The sequence below is a fragment of the Erinaceus europaeus genome, chromosome 3 (assembly GCF_950295315.1).
Source record: "Erinaceus europaeus chromosome 3, mEriEur2.1, whole genome shotgun sequence".
NCBI lineage: Eukaryota > Metazoa > Chordata > Mammalia > Eulipotyphla > Erinaceidae > Erinaceus > Erinaceus europaeus.
This window is the reverse complement of record NC_080164.1, coordinates 95,072,991-95,093,143: the sequence shown is the minus strand read 5'-3', so window position 1 is coordinate 95,093,143 and position 20,153 is coordinate 95,072,991.

Sequence of the window (20,153 nt, the reverse complement as noted above, 5' to 3'; positions counted from 1 at the left end):
TCTGGTGGTAAAAATGGTATGAAATTGTACCCCTGTTATTTTATAATGTTGTTAATCATTATTGAGTTACTAATAAAATTTTCAAAAATAAAGAATCAAGAAATCAGATTAACACCTCCCAGTGCTAGAGACCCAGCCACAGGCATTCTGATAACACCCCAACGTAAAAGTATAATATCAGGCAATGGAGGAGGTTGAATATGAGATGCCTTCTGTACTTTTGTGGACCAGAAGTATTTAAAATGACCCCACCTAGAGAAGTGACTCCTTTTCCTTCAGTAATGGAGCTCCAGTAATTCATGGCCTGTGAATTAGTATTTCAAACCAGGACACAGCGCTTTGTACTTCTCCTCTATTTATTTACTACTCATTGAATTATATACTAGTGTTAAGTCAATGTGGATTTCTCCCAATAACATAATTTTGCAATTATACACAATGAACTTGAATTCTAAAGTGAAGCCTGTCCACATAAAAATGTCAGTTAAGATGCTTGAGATGGAACCTGATATAAAACAATGCAGTCAAATAACTTCAGGGAATAATCCACTATTAAAAGTGTCATCAGGGGGAAACCAACTGAGAGAGCTGAGTCATCAGAGGGTGCAAGGGCCTCTCTGTACATCAGACTCCATATGCTCTAGTGCAGGCAACATTGCTTATAGAACCCATCTTCAACAAGTTTAGCTGTCACCATTCACTCACTGTAAACACAGCCAGATACATGAAACAAGACCTGCTTCTGGCAATCACGGTTTACCTAATGAAAATTTCAATAATTCTGTAATCATAACCTTCTTTTCCAGTAAACAAGATAGATTTACAGAGTTATCAAATGACACTTAATTAAAACAGATACTTGAAGACGGTCTGTTGGCAATCATCTGGATATGTGAGCTCGAGTTATTGTGAACCAGCAAGCAAAGACATGGAATAATTAATAATACCCTTATGCTAACAGGCACTATCTGTACTACTACCACTAAAGCACATGTAAAATTTTATTAGGTACAGAATATGACCTGAGGCTTATCCTTCTCCTATTAAAATCCACACTGATGAGTTAATTTCAACAGAGCAACATCCCTCATCACATTGAATTGATGTCTGAAATCTGAATTTTATTGTTAATTTAATAATGCTTATTAATTAACTATTAAATATTTTGGTGTCTGCTTGGTTTTGGTTTCATCATTTTGGAGTTCATAGCTAGAGTTTTATATTTGCTTACATCCTAATAATGTTGTACTGGAGGTAATTTCAGTGTACACTGGTGGTGTGCAAGATTCTTTTTGCTTTTGAGGGGGTCCATGCCTCATTTGAATTAGGGAGTCATTGCTAAAAAACATAGAGCTCAAAATCAGAGAAACTTAGCATCCAGTCTGCACTTTAATATTTACAATCTTATAAACTTGAGTGCTCTATTTAATTGGAACTGTGATGAGGGGGCATAATAATAGTAGTGATACTTGCATTGTAGAGCTATTATGGAGGAATAAAAGTAATAACACCTTCTCAGCATATGCTCTGTGGAATATAGTAAGTGCTTAGTAAAAATCAGGCAGTATTGTTAGGGGTGGTTTCCTAGACAAAGACTCCTAGAGGAAGGACATTAGCAAGTGACTCCTTTCTCTGCACCTTGCAGGTAGTCTGGGATAGGTGCCAGATACCAAGATGTCTGCATGCTGTACTGAAATCTCCCTTTCTATCTGACTGCTATGTCAGTAACATGTAGATGAATGCAGATGTGCTTACTTGGAGACAATGGCTAACATCACTCTCCTTAGGGTACACTTCAGCATCCCTAGAACTCACTACAATAGTTGGAAGAAACTCTCTCTCTCTCTCTCTCTCTCTCTCTCTCTCTCTCTCTCTCTCTCGCCTTCAGGTGCCTAAGTGCACATCTTTTTTCTACCCCTGCTGGTCTTCCTGAAACTGGTCTTGTGATTCTTCCATGTAAATAGTCATCTAGAACCCTATCCGGGGAGCTTAAAGGGAACACAGTGTTACCATTGTCATGATTGTGATCATCACCGTTATTTTTTTAAACATTTAGCCCAAGAGATGGAAGAGTGTGTCAACAGTTGACCAGATAACAGAGCCAGGTAATAGTTGGTGTAGCTACTGAGAGTTATTACCATCAACTGTAGCAGCATTTTAAGGATTGTCGGGTTGAACCAGCTTAACAGGAGTGGTGCCTACCAATTTAGTCAGACACTACTGCCACCTCTAGAAGGCATGAAAGTTATCAGTCTGGTGAGACTTAATTGCCTACAAATCCCATTCCTCTCCAACAGTTCTACAGCCATGACCAGTCCCTGTTGTCCCTTCACTGTTTCTGGAGATTTCAGTAGAGCTGCCTGCCCATCTTCTCACAGCCAACCTAGGCATTTTCTCTTCACATTTTTTTTAAATGTCTTTGGCTCTTGATTGTTGAGAAAAATGCCTGCTATGGTCATTATAGGGTCATTTCAGCCTCTCTTCTTCCTTGTGAATGCCTTTGCCTGTGGGCTGCCCTGACTCCTAATTGGGGAAACTGGAAACTTTTGTTTTGGGGATGAAAAGGCCTGAGGGAAGGTTTCAAAGTGCCAAGTATCTACTACCATTTTTTTTTTTTTTAGTGCTTGAGGGTTGGTTTAAATATATTTGAGTTGAAAAACTAACAAAAATCCTTATTAGATTTCTGTAGTGAACATGTAACCCAAGTAACTATAGTAACCATAGTGTGTGCCTGCATAGTATGATAAAGACAGAGACATACGTATACATAGGATAAGACGTCAACCTGAACCTGATTGGCCATTGGAGATGTAACTGAAAACAGAGGCTAGCTAGTGTAAGTAGAGGCTCAGAAACCAGCTGGATGAAGCACCTTCACCGTTACTGACTGGGATGCTGCTGGTGCTGCTAAAGACTTAAGCACATGCGGCTAGGCTAAGTAACTGCTTCCCCAGCTTCCAGAGATCCTCACTCATCTGGTCGCGCCAACAGATGAAGGACCTCCAGTCCAGCAACACAGCGGTTGGGGACTGCATCATGAGCCTTACCTGCGAACAGCTACTAGTAAGGAGAGGTGTCAGGTTGACTGTGTGTTATGCAAGTTGTGTGACCCTTCTCTGGCATCTAAAATAAGTAAAGCATTATTGCTTAACACCAGCACACTCTCCGAGTGAGTCCTTGCTTGAGACAATTTCCCAGTGGGCAATCTTAACCCCAGTTCCCCTTTCCTCCATAATTATCAGTCATCATTTTTCTTTATTTAATTAAACAATCATTTACGTATTATTGGATAGAAACAGAAATTGAGAGTGGAGATAGAGAAGGAAAGAGACAGAGAGACAATGCAACCTTGTTTCGTCTCTTATGAAGCTTTACCCCTACAGGTGGGGATCAGGGGCTTGAACCTGAGTCCTTGCACACTGTAATATGTGCACTCAACCAGGAGAGATATCACCTGCCCATGATTTTTTTTTTCTCATTTGGCCCAGATTTCTCTGAGGTCCTGTCCAGTGAAGCAGGGGTGGGGCTTACACCACTAGGAAAAACTGACATGGAGAACAAAGTTACAGAAACCTGTAAGGATAATAGAAAAGAAGAAAAAAAATGTATCCAGGGCCAGGAGGTGGCACACCTGACTGAGTGCACAAGCCCTTGGTCCCTATCTTTAGGGGGAAAGATTTGAAAGTAGTGAGGCAGGTCAGCAGGTGTCTCTCTGTCTCTCTTCCTCTCTACCTCCCACCCTCCCTTCTCAGTTTCTGTCTCTATTCAATAATAAATAAAATTTAAATTAAAAAAAATTTTTAAAGCTTTTTTTAAATATTTATTTTATTTATTTATTCCTTTTTGTTGCCCTTGTTGTTTTATTGTTGTAGTTATTATTGTTGTTGTTGTTGGATAGGACAGAGAGAAATGGAGAGAGAAGGGGAAGACAGAGAGGAGGAGAGAAAGATAGACACCTGCAGACCTGCTTCACTGCCTGTGAAGCGACTCTCCTGCAGGTGGGGAGCCGGGGTTCGAACCGGGATCCTTATGCCAGTCCTTGTGCTTTGCGCCACCTGCGCTTAACCCACTATGCTACAGCCCGACTCCCAATTGTTTGGGTTTTTTTTTTTTTTTTTTAAATGTAGTCTGTTTCAGTCTTACAGACCACACAGAATGTTCACTCTGTGCTGATTCTTTTAAAATATGTGTGCAAAGCTGGTTGAACTCCCACAGAAAGTCAGCCTGCTTCTTCACTACAGGATCTGCAGTGAGATTTGCTGACCCAGACACCTGGTTAGAGCTGCATTAACATGTAGAACACACAGCCATCTCTTCCCAGACCTACAAACCCCTCCGGACAGCTTTCTAGCCCCTTCTTCTTTTTCCTTGAGCATCTCAAAGTCTTTCTGTGATCCCAGAGAGCATGAATTATTCACTCAGTGTAGCATCAGCCTTCAAAGTACACTTAAAAAAAAAAAAACAACCTAAACCACCCAATGCCTTGTCTCTGCTTTCATGTTCATTAACTGTACAACCTCTTTGGACTCATTAACCACGTTTCTTCCTGACCCTGTTGGTGTTCTTTGTTCTCCTTTCTCACCTCCTTGCTCTCCTACCCCACCAGCAACAATGTAACAAGAGCTCAATCTCTCTTGCCTCAGGCTTGTTCAGACCAAGGGGTGTGTTTTACATGAGTCTGGGTCCCCTGTAAATACTGTCCTTGTCATTATAAAGGTTTTTCTGATCAGTGATCATAAGAGAACGTGTACTAGATCCCATGGAACTCAGCCCAGTTTCAAATCCTGATAGAAGGCACTGACCTCCTGAAACTTATTAGCATTTATTAAGTTTTTTTTTAAATAGAGCTTGAGAAACAAAGGGAGACAGATAGGGAGGCAAAGTCAAGAAGAAGAGTTACCTACAGCACTGCTCCACCAACTCATGAAACTTCTTGCCTGCATGTGCCAACTGGGGACTTGAACTTGGATCCCCGTACATGAGTGACATGTGTGTTTTACCAGGTGTGCCACACTAGGTCACAGTATTAAGATTTAGGAAGTCTCCACAGCTTGGATTTTAGTTCTAGGATTGCCATTACTAAACATATGCATGATTTCTGGTCAACAATATAATTTTCAGAGTTTCATTTTCCTTATCTGCCCAGGCAGCACAGTGAAAGAGATCTGCTGTACATCTTAGGGAGTCAGGTGGTAGCTCAGCATGTTAAACACACATGGCGCGAAGCACAAGAACCCACGGAAGGATCCAGGTTCAGCAGGGAGGATGCTTCACAAGCACTGAAACAGATCTGCCTTTTTCTCTTATTCTCTATCTTCCCCTCCCCTCTCAATTTCTCTCCATCCTATCCAGTAAAAAATGGAAAAAATGGCCATAGGAGCAGTGGATTCATAGTGCCAGTACCGAGTCCCAGCAATAACCCTGGAGGCAAAAAAGACGGGGGGGGATTTTTTTTAGGCACTGGCAGAAAGAACTCATTGAATCAAGTGATTTTTGCTCATGAGGCGGAGTTTATCTTAATAGAAAGTTAACATTGGAGTTCTTTACTCGAGCACTGGCAGTCACAACAGGTAGGAGGAACTCAGGCTTTGATACTCAAACTGAGCTCCAGTCCTGTCTAGGCTTCCCCACATAAAGCTGGACAATTTAATTTATGAGTTATTTCACTTTTTGATGTTTATCTCCTTATATATGAGATGGAGAATCATAAAAGTGCCATCTCAGTGTGTGTGTGTGTGTGTGTGTGTGTGTGTGTGTGTGTGTGTGTGTGTGCTGCTTAAGTAAGATACAGGACACAGAGTATTTAGTTTTGGGTTCTGACATTTGATAAATATTTGTATTTTTTTTAGCTATAACTTATACACATTAAACCTGACCATTATTTTCATAGCTAGAGGGGAAAAAAGAAAAGATAAATGTTAAAAGGTATGTGAAGGGGAAGGGAAACAGTCATAAGAAAAAAAATATGTCCTGGTATTGTCTAGAACAATCTTTTTGCTTTATTCTAATTTTATTAGGAGTAATAACAATATATACAAAATACACTGTAGTCATGAATCAGGATAGTAAAATCCATGAAAATTATATTAGGGGGCAGGTAGTGGCTCATGATATACATAGCACCATGCTCAAGGATCCAGGTTTGAACCCGTGCTCCCCACCTGCAGGGAGGACACTTGGTGAATGGTGAAACAGGTCTGCAGGTGTCTTTTTCCCCTCTCTTTATTTTCTCTCCCTTGTCAGATTCTCTCTGTCTGTTCATTAACTGTACAACCTGTACAACTGTCAAATAAAAATAATGTAGAAATATAAAAAAAAGGAAATGTGGGGCCAGGTGGTGGTACACCTGTTTAGGCACACACATAACAGTGTGCAAGGACCCAGGTTTAAGCCGCTGGCTCCCACCTGCAGAGGGAAAGCTTCACATGTGGTGAAGCAGGGCTGCAGGTGTCTCCCTGTCTCTTTTCCTCTCTCTGTCTCTCCCTCCACTCTCAATTTCTGTCTCTATCCAATAATAAAAATAAATAAAATGTTTTGAAAAAGGAAATTCTATCCTTTTCTCTATAGTGTTTCCACATCTGTATACAGTATACATCTGTATACTCAACAACATATTGATAATTTTTATTTCCATTTGGACTTTCTGTAAAATGGCATGATGCTATAGACACGCTTGTTTCAATCATATAATCTACACTTTGTGCAGCTCTCTGCCCCCTTCCCTTTTTGTCAACACTGAAATAAGACTCTCTAGGATTAATAAGGACAACCAGTACACACTGGCCTGTTTTTATATTTTGTACTGAGTAACAGCCTCTTCCTGAATACATCATTATGGTTTTGCTTAGGCCAAGAAATACCTTTGCACAGATAGATATGGACTCAACTTCTGAATAGACTTCTAGAACTGGTCAGGGAATGCTGCAGGATGAAACTTTTCTTGACAAGCCAGTCTCCTCATTACCACAGTGGGAAACATCCCCTGTGATGTTTCTCTGCTGATGTTTTTGGCACATGAATTAAACATTCATTCTATGTCCACCTTTCCTCCTTGGAAATATTCCTGTTATTCCTTGAAGAACTCCTAAACATGTATACATTGCCCAGTCATCCTAACTCAATTTGTATTAATGAATAGACCATGATGAATATAAACATTCCAACAAGTTTGCTGTTTTTCCTTCAGTTATCTTCTCCAGTGTGCTTGCTACTCACCCCATTTAGCTATCTAACATTGAAATGTGGCAACTGACAGTTAAATGCTTGAAACTAATTGTAATAAAGACTTACTAGAAAGATAAGGTAAAATAAAAAAGGATTTTATGCAAAGGTGCATAATATCTGATTAGTATTTTATATTAATTTCACAATTCATTTGTGTTTTGGATATGTTTCATTAAACAACATGCATTAAATCTATTATAAGGAGTATAAATATATTTATTAATAATAATTAATAATTAATAAAAATATAAAATAAAATAAAAATATTAAATAAAAATAGTAAAATATTTTTAATGTGACTTTTGAGAGAAGTTAACTACCAAGTGTTTTCTTCCTGTCTTTACTAGACTATTTCAGGGAGTGATGTGTGTGTGTGTGTGTGTGTGTTTGTGTGTGTGTGTGTGTGTTGCCTCCAGGCTTATTATGCTGAGGCTCAGTGCCTGCACTACAAATCCACTGCTCATATGGCCACATTTTCCATTTTATCATATAGGACAGAAAGAAATTGAGAGAGGAGGTTGAGATATAGAGCAGGAGAGAAAGACAGACACCTGCAGACCTCCTTAAATGCTTGTGAAACTTCCTCCCTGCAGGTGGGGAGCCAGGGGCTCAAACTGGGATCCTTGCATGGGTCCTTACCCTTCATACTGTGTATATTATATAATAGCTGTTCTAATCTTTCTCTCAGTATATGGTTAGTATTTTCATTTTCTTCCCAGGGTCTTTTGGTGAAAGCATTAACTTCTTAATGTTAAATTTTTAAATATAGTAAAAAATATTTTCCTTTTGTGGTCAGAACTTATTTCTCAATCTTCAAGCCATAGAGAGTGATTTCAAAGTTTTGTCCTTTACAATTAAGCCCTCAACTCACTAGGGATTGATTTGAGTGTCTGTGCTGTGACCTTACAGATAGAATTTCAATTTTTCCATTTGGATAACCAATTTTCTTCACATAATTTATTAAACAGCCCTTGCCTCCCCATGTGCAGTGCTGCATCTATCAATGTAGCAAATTACACATGTGTAAGGCTTTGTTTCTGGCTTCTCTTAACTATTCCAGTGTATTTGTCATTGAGCTAGTTTTCATTTATTGCAGCTTTATGATAAATCCTAGTTTCTGAATGTAAGACCTTCCTTATTTTAAAAAAAAAGTTGCTCATTTTAGTTTCCTTAGTATTAATTACATAAATTTTAGAATCAACTTGTTGAATTTCTCTAGATTTTTCTCAGGATTTTGATAAAATTGTCATCAAACAGAAGGAGTGGTAAGGACTATTCCATTCTCTGAAGGGAGGTTGGATAACATGTGCTACCTACTACCCAAGGAGGAAGATGGGTCCTGAAATTAGTACAGCCTGGAATATTCCTAGCCGTGACCATAGAATGCAAGCTCAGACCTACAGGCATGACCACAGAATGTAAGCTCAGACCTACAGGGATGCAGAGGTTACATGGGCTCCTGTGCTGAGTATGGGCCCCAGATCAAATCCATGGGGTTTACAGTTAATAATATTTATATTTTTCCCCATATTTGGAAGCTACTCTCTTCCTTGATCCAGCTTTCTAGTACTTTTTTTTCCTTTAATATAAAGGAAACATTGACAAAACCATAAGATAAGAGGGGTACAACTCCACACAATTTCCCCCATCAAAACTCTATATACCGTCCCCTCCCCTGACAGCTTTCCTATTCTTTATCACTTTGGGAGTATGGGCCCAGGGTCATTATGGGGTGCAGAAGGTGGAAGGTCTGGCTTCTGTAATTGCTTCCCTGCTGAACATGGGCATTGACAGGTTGACCCATACTCCCAGCCCCCCCCCCCCCTCTCTCTCTCTCTCTGTTTCCCTAGTGAACAGGGATCTGGGGAGGCAGGACTCCAAGACACATTGGTAGGGTCATCTGTCCAGGAAAATCTGATTGGCATCATGGTAGAATCTGGAACCTGGTGGCTGGTGCAATTCCTTTTATATCAATATTTTATGGAATTGTATTTCAAAATTCTTATAATGTTGATATTGTATCTGTAGATTCTTTTTATTTTCATTGTAAATGATCATAAATCTTGAGTAGTGATTTTTGTCTTCCATGCTAATCTGCATACATTTTAACTTTCATTCTTGCTTCTTAAGATCATTGAGATCTTCAGCATAATGCTTAACAGAATATATTTGTTAGCGAACCTTCTTGTATTTTTTTTTTAAATTTCATTTATTTATTTATTTTGTCCAGACTACTGATCTGTTTTGGTTTTTGTTGGTGTTGGGAATCAAACCTTGGGTCACTCATATGCAACTTCTGTTTTGGTTTTAGAAGACAGTTAATTGCCTACATACCTAATGGTTATTTTGGTAGACATATTTATGTGAAGATGTATCTGTTTGGCTGGGATGACTTTGAAAATCATCCATAAATTAATCAATATCAAATGCATAACTCTAGTTTGTACTGCTACACAAGACTCCAGATTCATATATCCAACTGTCTACAAGATCTCTCCCCTGAAATAACAAATAAATATAAATGTTAATCTATCTAAAATAAGCCTTCTGCTCCTCTCATGGCTCTGCTCTTAAAAAAAATGACAGGGGGCTGGGCAGTAGTGCACCAGGTTAAGCACACATAGTACAAAGCATAAGGACCTGTGCAAAGATCCAAGTTCCAGCACCTGGCTCCCCACCTACAGGGGGTCACTTTGCATTTGGTGAAGCAGGTGTCTGTCTTTCTGTGTGTGTGTGTGTGTGTGTGTGTGTGTGTGTGTGTGTGTGTGTGTGTGTATGTGTTCTCCACCCCTCTCTGACGGGCTAGTGTCGCCGGAGAGAGAAGAGACCAGGAACTCATGGCTGAGCAGGAACGCAATGCAATGCCTTTATTGATCAGAGACAATGCCTTTATGTCTTTTGAAATGGAAGTGGCAAGTGGGAAAAGGAAATGGCTAGGAGAGGGGGTGGAGAAAAAGAACAAACCTGAAGGTAGCAAGCTTCCATAGCAGCTGTTGCGAAGGTTCTAAACAGTGGGGATTAAACCAATACCCTGCAGGCAGGGCGGGTCTCAGGCAAAACAATGATTATGTAAATAGACCACAGCATCAAGCAATGCAGGGGACCTGGTGTAATGACCAACACCTCTCAATTTGTCTCTGTCTAATCTAATAAAAAAAAAATGATAGAAATGGCTTTCAGGAGCAGTGGATTCATAGTGCAGGCACTGAGCCTCAGTAATAACCCTGAAGACAACAAACAAACAAACAGCCCCAAAAGACATGTTTTCCTTTGGTTAGACCAAAAGACTTAGATACTTGCTTGATACTAGTATTATGATGCTTTTTTTAAGAAAAATTATTATCTTTATTTATTTATGAGGAGGCAGGGAGATAGAGTAGGAGAGAGACAGAGAGACACCTGCAGCACTGCTTTACCACTCAAAAAGCATTCCCCCTGCTGGTGGGTACTGGGGCCTTGATCCCAAGTTCTTGCACATTGTACTATGTATACTCAACCAGGTGTGCCACCACCCAGGCCCTACTATTATGCTTCTAACCTGCCTCTACATGCCCTAGGCTGGATGTCACAGTCCCTAAGTCACAGTCCCATCTTATATCACTTTGACCATGATTCCATTACCTACAAGTCCCAAATTCCTAGTATCTTCTTCTTAGTTATTTTAATAGATGCTTAACTTGTATCCACATATCTATTTTGATTCTTTAGTCTATTCACAGCATAAAAGAGTGACATTATTAGATACAAATCAGATAAAATATTCAATTTGTCCTTTCTCATAACTAGGAAACAGTTCTGTTTATTTTTTATTTTAATTTCTTTTATTTTATTATCTTTATTAATTAAATAGAGACAGTCAGAAATCAAGAGAGAAGGGTAAGGTAGAGAGGAAGAGAGACAGTGAGACATCTGTAGCCATTCTTCACTACTTGCAAAGTTTCTCCCCTGCAGGTGGGGACCAGGGGTTCGGACCTGGGTCCTTATACACTGTAACATGTGCAATCAACCCTGTGGGCCACCACCTGCCCCCCAAGGTGCCCTTTATTCAATAGCTATGAAGTCTTGTCTGAATTAACACCTCTTCAACTCTTGTCTACTCCTACTTCTACTGCTCCCATGGGTTTTGTTGGTTCTGGTTTCTGGCCACACCATTCTGGAACAATCTAGGCAAGCATAAACTTCACAACTATTCTATTTCCTGATATATAGATATTCTAGCCAGATACTAATATATCTATTCTAAGCAGATACTACACTGTTCCCTAATTTCCCTTTGGTCTTTGTTCTTTTTCAGTGAGAAATCTCAGGATCTGCTATCTAAAATTGATACCCATTGGTATATTATACCAAAGTAAAAGACCCTGGAATGGGGGGAAGGTTTAGGTCCTGGTATGTGATGGCAGAGGAGGACCTAGAGAGGATTGAATTGTTATGCATAAAACTGGGAAATGTTATTCATGTACAAAGTGTTGTATTTTACTGTAAACTATAAACCAATAATCCCCATTTTGATTTTTCTTCATTACTTATATAACTATCTAATTAAGTTCCAGACAGTGCTATCATGATTCCATCTTGAATTTCCTGGGAATACAACCTCACCAATGTGTACTGGAACCCTATCTCTCCAGAGCCCTACCTCACTAGGGAAAGAAATAGGCTGGGGGTTTGGATCATCCACCTGCCAACTCCCATGTCCAGTGGAGAAGCTATTACAAAAGTCAGAACTCGGAAGTTGGACAATAGCATAGCAGGTGAAGCACAGGGACCGGTTAAGGATCCCAGTTCGAGTTCCCAGCTCACCAACTGCAGGGGAGTCATTTCACAGGTGGTAAAGCAGGTCTGCAAGTGTCTGTCTTTCTCTCCCCCTCTCTGTCTGCCCCTCCTCTCTCCATTTCTCTCTGTCCTATCTAACAATGATGACATCAGTAACAACAATAATAATAACTACAACAACAATAAAAATAACAAGGGCAACAAAAAGGAAATTAAATAAATAAATATTAAAAAATCTTTAAAAGAAGTCAGAACTCCCACCTTCTGTACCCCCCAAAATACTTCGGGTTCATAATCCCAGCAAGAAAGAAGTGATGGGGGAAAATGACCAGAGGGCTCTGAACTCCAACTCTTTCAGGAACCAGAGAGAGAAGAGGAAAAAGGGAGGGACATTTGGATGTAATAAGTGTAGGTATGACTTGGAAAGGAAGAGTAGATGCGACTGTAGAAAAAACTGGGCAAAGATATACAAATATAAGCAGATAGTTGTAGAAATAATAGCTAACCCATATCTACAAACTTAAGAGAACTGTTGTAGCTTCCAGTGGGGGAATTGGGGATCCAGAACTCTTGTAAGAACAGTGTGGAGTTATACCCCTGTTATCCTGTAATTTTATAAATCAATATTAAATCACTAATAAAAATTTAATAACAATAGAGGTATAGAGATATAGACAGATAAGCACCTATATCTGTATAGAGATTTTTTTCTTTCTTTTTCTTTTTTTTTTTTTTTTTTGGTAATTGTCAGGCTTCACTGTTGTGGGATGACTTTTCAGAGAGAATGGAAGAAGCATGTATTTGGGACCAGTGTACAATGGTTCTGTGATAGGATTGGATTGCAATAGATACCTATCATGGAAGTATGAGAAATTGTACCCGTGTGGCAACTATCTTTAAAATCACCAGTTTCCTAGTAAAACAAGTTAAAAGGAGGAATCAGTGGTACACCTGATATAAAGCACATATTCTCATGTGGGAGGACCTGGGTTCAAGCACCTGGCCACCAGCTACATGGGGGAAAACACAAAATAAAACTTGGAGTGGATATGGAGTATTACACCAAAGCAAAGAAAGAAAGAAAACAAATAAAAATAACAAAACTCAGGAAGAAGGGAAACTCTAAAGCAAAATCACTAAAGCCAAAAAAAAAAAAAAAGTGTGGGATGGAGGGGGGCAGGTGGTGGTGCACATGTTACAATTCATAAGGATCTGGGTTTGAACTCTTGGTTCCCACCTGCAGCGGGAAAGCTTTGAGAGTGGTGAAGCAGTGTTGTAGGTGTCTCTCCCTTTTGCCATCATCCTCTTCCCTCTCTATTTCTGACTGCCTCTATCCAACAAATAAGTAAAGATTAAAAAATATATGTGATGGAGGGACATTATGGTCTGGTGCATGATGGTGGAAATGGACCTAAGTGGGGGTGACAGTGACGAGATGAGAAATTACACACATCAACTGTCCCCTTGTAAACATTAACTACTTAATAAAATGATTAAAAGATAAAAGCAAGAATGAGGGGAGGGAGGGAGAGAAAAAAAGAGAGGGAGAGAGGGACAATACAGAAGATTTCTCTAGTCTGTGGGAACTAAGCTTGATCCTTACATGCACACATGACAAAGTAAGCATACTATCCAGGTAAGCTGTTTTTCTGTTCCATTATTACTTTTTGATCCATCATATTTTTCTGTTCTTATAGGTGATTCTTGTTTCATCTAAAGGTCATATATTGCTTTTTTTTTAATTTTGTAATCAGGTTTGACAGTTCATAGAATTTACCCAGAGAGTTATATTTTCTTTCTTTCTTTAATTTTTTTGTCTTTTTAAAAAAATTTTTTTAAGAAAGGATTAATTAACAAAAACATAAGGTAGGAGGGGTACAACTCCACACAATTCCCACCACCCAATCTCCATTTCCCACCCTCTCCCCTGATAGCTTTCCCATTCTCTCTATCCCTATGGGAGCATGGACCCAGGGTCATTGAGGGTTGCAGAAGGTAAAAGGTCTGGCTTCTGTAATTGCTTCCCTGCTGAACATGGGCGTTGACTGGTCGGTCCATACTCCCAGTCTGCCTCTCTCTTTCCCTAGTAGGGTGTGTCTCTGGGGAAGCGGAGCTCCAGGACACATTGGTGGGGTCTTCAATCCAGGGAAGCCTGGCCAGCATCCTGATGGTATCTGGAACCTGGTGATTGAAAAGAGAGTTAACATACAAAGCCAAACAAATTGTTGAGCAATCATGGACCCAAAGCTTGGAATAGTGGAGAGGAAGTGTTAGGGAGGTACTCACTGCAAACTCTATTGTTCTTCTGCTTTCAGGTATATATTTTGTAGTAGTTTATGGATACGTGTGAACATAAGCTCTCTCACAGAAACTGGTGTATATCTAGGTTTTGGGACTTTGTTAGAAAGTGAACCACCTGAGATGAAATTAGAGTGTACTATAAAAGGAAAGGTCTCACCCGAGTAATGAAGCTGAAGGGTTGTCATTCCACACGTGAAGTCTCTGGATACAGTCTGAGGTGAAGCATGTTGAGGCGGCAATCCTTGCATTGGTTAGGTTGTGATTGGCGGATGCAATATTATTTGCTATGGATTGGGTGAGGCATACGGGAAAGTGGGCCCTATCCAAGGGTTCCAGGACTGGGGGAAGTAGAGACTCTATAGTGGAGTTGTGAGGTTCCTGCTGTCTTAAGGTTCCAAAAGACAATCGATAGTTAATGTTATCATCACATTATTTGGTAATTGTATTAACTTTGAAAAGTCCTTTTGTTAGGGTTTGCTGTACAGTATCCAGTATCTTGTATATAGCTCTGCTATTGGATGCTTCTAATCTACTTGGTCTAGGATTTTGAGAGAGTACGCATATCAAATACACAGCCTATATATTAAAAAGATTCAGTTTGTGTTTTGAAAAACTTTGAGACATACAATTGATTTTCCCCACTCATATTAATTAACTACTGATTTATATGTCTACATTTTGCTAGGAGTGTACATAAACACCATTCCCACCACCAAAAGACTGTAACCCATCCCTCCCACCCACTCCCACACCCCACTGGCCCAGGAAGCTACATGTCTACCCCTCACCACAGGGTTTTTACTTTGGTGATCTACTTACAATTTGATCAGGTCCTGCTTTTAGTTTCCCTTTCAGATCTTCTTTCTCAACTTCTGTTGATGAGTGGGATCATCCCATACTCATCTTTATCTTTCTGACTTAGCTCACTTAACATAATTCCTTCTAGCTCTGTCCAAGATGGGTCAGAGAAGGTGGGTTCATTGTTCTTGATAGCTGCATAGTATTCCATTGTGTATATATACCACAGCTTTCTCAGCCACTCATCTGGTGTTGGGCACCTAGGTTGCTTCCAGGTTTATCTATTATGAATTGTGCTGCTATGAACATAGGAGTACACACCTCTTTTTGGTTGGGTGTTATGGAGTCCTTGGGGTATAACCCCAGGAGAAGAATTACTGGATCATATGGAAGGTCCATGTCTAGCCTTGTGAGATTTTTCCAGACTGCTCTCCACAGAGGCTGTACCAATTTACATTCCCACCAGCAATGTAAAAGGGTTCCTCTGTCCCCACATCTTCTCCAGCATTGTTGCTGCTGTCCTTTTTGATGTATGCCATTCTCACAGGAGTGAGGTGGTATCTTAGTGTTGTCTTAATTTGCATTTCTCTGACAATCAGTGACCTAGAGCAGTTTTTCATATGTTTGTTAGCCTTTTGGATCTCCTCTGGAGTGAATGTTTTATTCATATCCTCTGCCCATTTTTGGATGGGGTCATTTGCTTTTTTGGTGCTAAGTTTGCTGAGCTCTTTGTATATTTTGGTGATTAGTTTCTTGTCTGATGTATGGCATGTGAAGATCTCCCATTCTGTGAGGGGTCTCTCTGTTTGTTTAATAGTTTCTTTGGATGTGCAGAAGCTTTTCAATTTGATGTAGTCCCATTGGTTTGTTTCTGCTTTGGTCTTCCTTGCAATTGGGTTTGATTCATCAAAGATGTCCTTGAGGTGTATGTGGGAAAGTGTTTTACCAATGTTTTCCTCTAAGTATTTGATTGTTTCTGGTCTGACATCTAGGTCTTTGATCCATTTGGAGTTGATTTTTGTTTCTGGTGAGATAAAGTGGTTCAATTTCATTCTTCTGCATGTTACAACCCAGTTTTCCCAGCACCATTTATTGAAGAGAGCCTCCTTTTTCCATTTAATCCTTTGGGCCCCCTTATCAAAGATTAGATGTCCATAGGTGTTGGGATTTATTTCTGGGCTTCAATTCTGTTCCACTGGTCTGTGTACCTATTTTTGTTCCAGTACCATGCTGTTTTGATGATGATGGCTTTATAATATAGTTTAAGGTCTGGAAGTGTGATGCCTCTATTTATGTTTCTTTTCCTCAAGATGGTTTTGGCAATTCTAGGTGTTTTCAGGTTCCAGATAAATGATTGTAGTGTTTGTTCTATTCTCTTAAAGAAGTTTGGTGGAACTTTGATGGGTATTGCATTAAATTTGTATATGGCTCTGGGGAGAAATATTTTCTTTACTTTTTTTCAGATTAATTTTATCAACAACACACACACACACACACATCACAAAAGAGAGAGAGAGGGACCAGAGCATCACTCCGACATCTGAGGCACTGTTTTTTATCTTTATTTATTGAGTAGAGACAGCCAGAAATTGAGAGGGAAGGGGAAGATAGAGAGGAAAAGAGACAGAGAGACACTTCACCACTCACATAGCTTTTTCCCTGCAGGTTGGGGTCACAGGCTCGAACCTGTGTCCTTGCACATTGTTAACGTATACTCAACCAGGTGCACCACCACCTGACCCCTGTTGTATTCTTTTTATGTCTAGACTTTCTCTCTCTCTCCTTTTTTTTTTTGATTTCTTTGGAATGATTGAGTTTACTTTCTTATTCCATCAATTGCTCCTTCTCATCCCCCCCACTTTTAAGTGAGTCTAAATTTAAGTTGAAGTTGTTGCTGCTTTAAAAATATAAATAGTGGGGCTGGGTGGTGGTGCACTTGGTTAAGCACACACTGTGAGCAAGGATCCAGGTTCAAGTCTGTAGTCTGCACCTGCAAGGGGAAAGCTTCATAGGAGGTGAAGCAGGGCAGTGAGTGTCTGTCTCTTTCCCTTTCTGTTTCACCTACCTCTCAATGTCTCTCTATCTCTATTCAATAATAAATAAATAAATATTTTTAAAGAAAGTTAATTAAAATTAAAAATATATGTAAATATCTGGATTGGTAAAATAGTTCGCTTTGCTATGTATGCAACCCAGATTCAAATCCAACTCCCAACACATTGAAGTAAGCTTTCCTGCTATAGTGTCTTTTTCTCTCCCTTAACCTCTGTTTCTTTGTGTCCTTGTCTCTCTCTGAAAATATCATCCCAGATTGGTGAAGCCGCAGAAATGACCAGTCCATTTTCTTCTGAATTTTAGCAATCTATATACTTATTAAAAATATGTATCTATATATTTCTATGACAGAAAGACCAGAGCACCACTCAGCTCTGGCTTATGTCTTGCCATAGACTGAACTAGGGCCTCTGAGGACTGCAAGTCCTGTGCTCTAATGCTGAGTTATTTCTCAGTGATGAAAAAAATAGAACAGAATTATGACACTTTTAAATTCTGTAATTTGATAAGAGGACACCGAGAAATTATGAGGATTTCTTTTGTTGGTGTCCTTTTAATTCCTGTTACTATATGTGGTTCTCTTAAAAACTGTCATTTTCTTGTGCTATCATCGCTGTGAAGTCATTCTTTTTAATATAGGTCTGAAATCTGAATTATATGAACTTGGGGGGTGGGGAGAATATGATTCCACTATTTTTGCTGATTCATTCTTGATAACTGCTAATTTATTCACTCTGTAATTTGGGAATGTGACCTCATTTTAGAGGGTATGCATCTCTAGAAATTCTGTGTGACAGTAATCAAGAGTGAATTCCTATGGAGTAGTTTTAAATTCCTCTGGCCACCTAAACATTTAGTTACAATGACACACAATGACATTGAGACCAAATGTCACTGGTCTAAAACTAATTTTATTATGTTAATTCTTTAACCTACCCTGCCTGAGTTCTCTGGGGTGTACTTGTTGAAGTGATATAGGAGCTTGCCTGTCTGGAATAAGAAAGAGGCACCTGTAGACCTCCTTCCCGGGTTATGACCTGCCCCTCCAACCCCACGTGTGAGGACCAGGGGCTTGAACCAGAATCCCTGAAAATGGTAACTGTGTGTTCAGTTGGGCATGTCATCACCTTTACTACTCAGCTATCAGACAACCACCCAGTTCTAGTTCACTGCCCCCGGCAAGAAGCCTTGGTATATCTACATGACAACACAAATTCTTAGGATTTCCTTCTCCCCTTGTTATCTCTGTTATCCACTTTTTTCTCCAGAAAGGTAGGTCAAAAACAGTGGATTTATTGTTTCCAACAACCTCTCTCAAAAGGCACAAACAAAAAAGCTTAGAAGTAACAGAGTTTTTCTGTATAACTTTTGCAAATTCTGTAACATTACAACTGAGTCTAAATAAAAAAAATCTCTTTTAATGCAAAAACAAAAAAGAAAAATACTTGCTGAGGGCCAGCAAAATAGCTCACTTATACAGTGTGCTGCTCTGCCATGTATATGACTTAGCTTTGAGCCTAGCCCCCATGGCATTGAAGAAAACTTTGATGCTGTGGTATTTTTCACTCTCTTTGCCTCTTTATGTATCTATTTGAAAAAAAATCCTAGAAGAGTGATGAAAAAAATTTAATAAATCAAATCAAATGCATATTGGCCCAGAAGGTGGTAGAGTGGATAGATCACTGGCCACTTAGAGAATGAGTTTTATCACTGGCATCATATATACCAGAGTGATATTCAAGTTTTCTCTACTCCTCCATTTTCTCTCATTAACAAGTAAGTGAATCTTTATTTTTATTTTTATTTATAAAAAGGAAACACTGACAAAACGATAGGATAAGAGGGGTACAATTGCACACAATTCCCACCACGAGAACTCCATATCCCATCCCCTCTCCTGATAGCTTTCCAATTCTTATCCCTCTGTGAGTATGGAACCAGGGTCATTATGGGGTGCAGAAGGTGGAAGGTCCTGCTTCTGTATTTGCTTCCCCACTGAACCTGGGCGTTGATAAGTTGATCCATATTACCAGTCTGTCTCTCTCTTTCCCTAGTGGGGCAGAGCTCTGGGGGAAGCGAGGCTTTAGGACCTCGCTGGTGGGGTGGTCTGCCCAGAGAAGTCCAGTTAGCATCATGTTAGCATCTGGAAATGGTGGCTGTAAGAAGAGTTAACATATAGAGCCTTGTAACCCTCTTATCCTATGGTTTTGTCAATGTTTCCTTTTTATAAATAAAAATTGAAGAAAAAAACATATAGAGACAAAAAATTGTTGACTAATGGTAAACCTAAATGATGGAATATTGCAAATGAAGATTTGGGGGTCTGCATTTTTTAGATAGCTAGTAGGCCTATTTTATTTATATTCCAAAGGGCTCATGACTATACTAGTTTTTTTTTTTTTCTAATCCTGACATCTGTGAATCTTTTTTTTTTTTTAAATTGTCCTTCTAGATTTTTTGTAAGATAGGCTTTTACCTTTCCTCTCCCTGCAGTCAGTGTGGCTCTTGAATGTGTCTGAGTGATATAGGTGAGATGGACAGTGTTGCAGTTATCTGAGGCAGAAATGAAACAAACCCCTGTGGTGAAATGAATGTGTGTTCACACTCTAGCAGAAATGGCTGCAATCATGGGTGTTGCTTTCTTGGAAGTTATTACTGACTGCTGCTGGAGCCCCATGACAATTGAACTCATCCAAGAAATACTTCCCAAGCGCTAGCTCTGAGGGACAGGAGGTGGCTGAGTTTGTGTAAGTAATTGCTACTCAGGCACATAGCTGTGTGTCACCATCTCCAGAGATGCCTTCAAACTTAAGGCAGAAAAAGTCATACTTCATCTGATTGTCAGAGACTGAGTCACAAAAGGATTACAATATTCAGATGGCTATTTTTCCCATGGATATCCTGACTCCTAAAGGCTGGAGAACAGAGAATGGGATTGTCCATGTTGGATTCTTGGACTTGATTTTCACGTGTACTTAACTGTTTTCCTGGTCATGTAG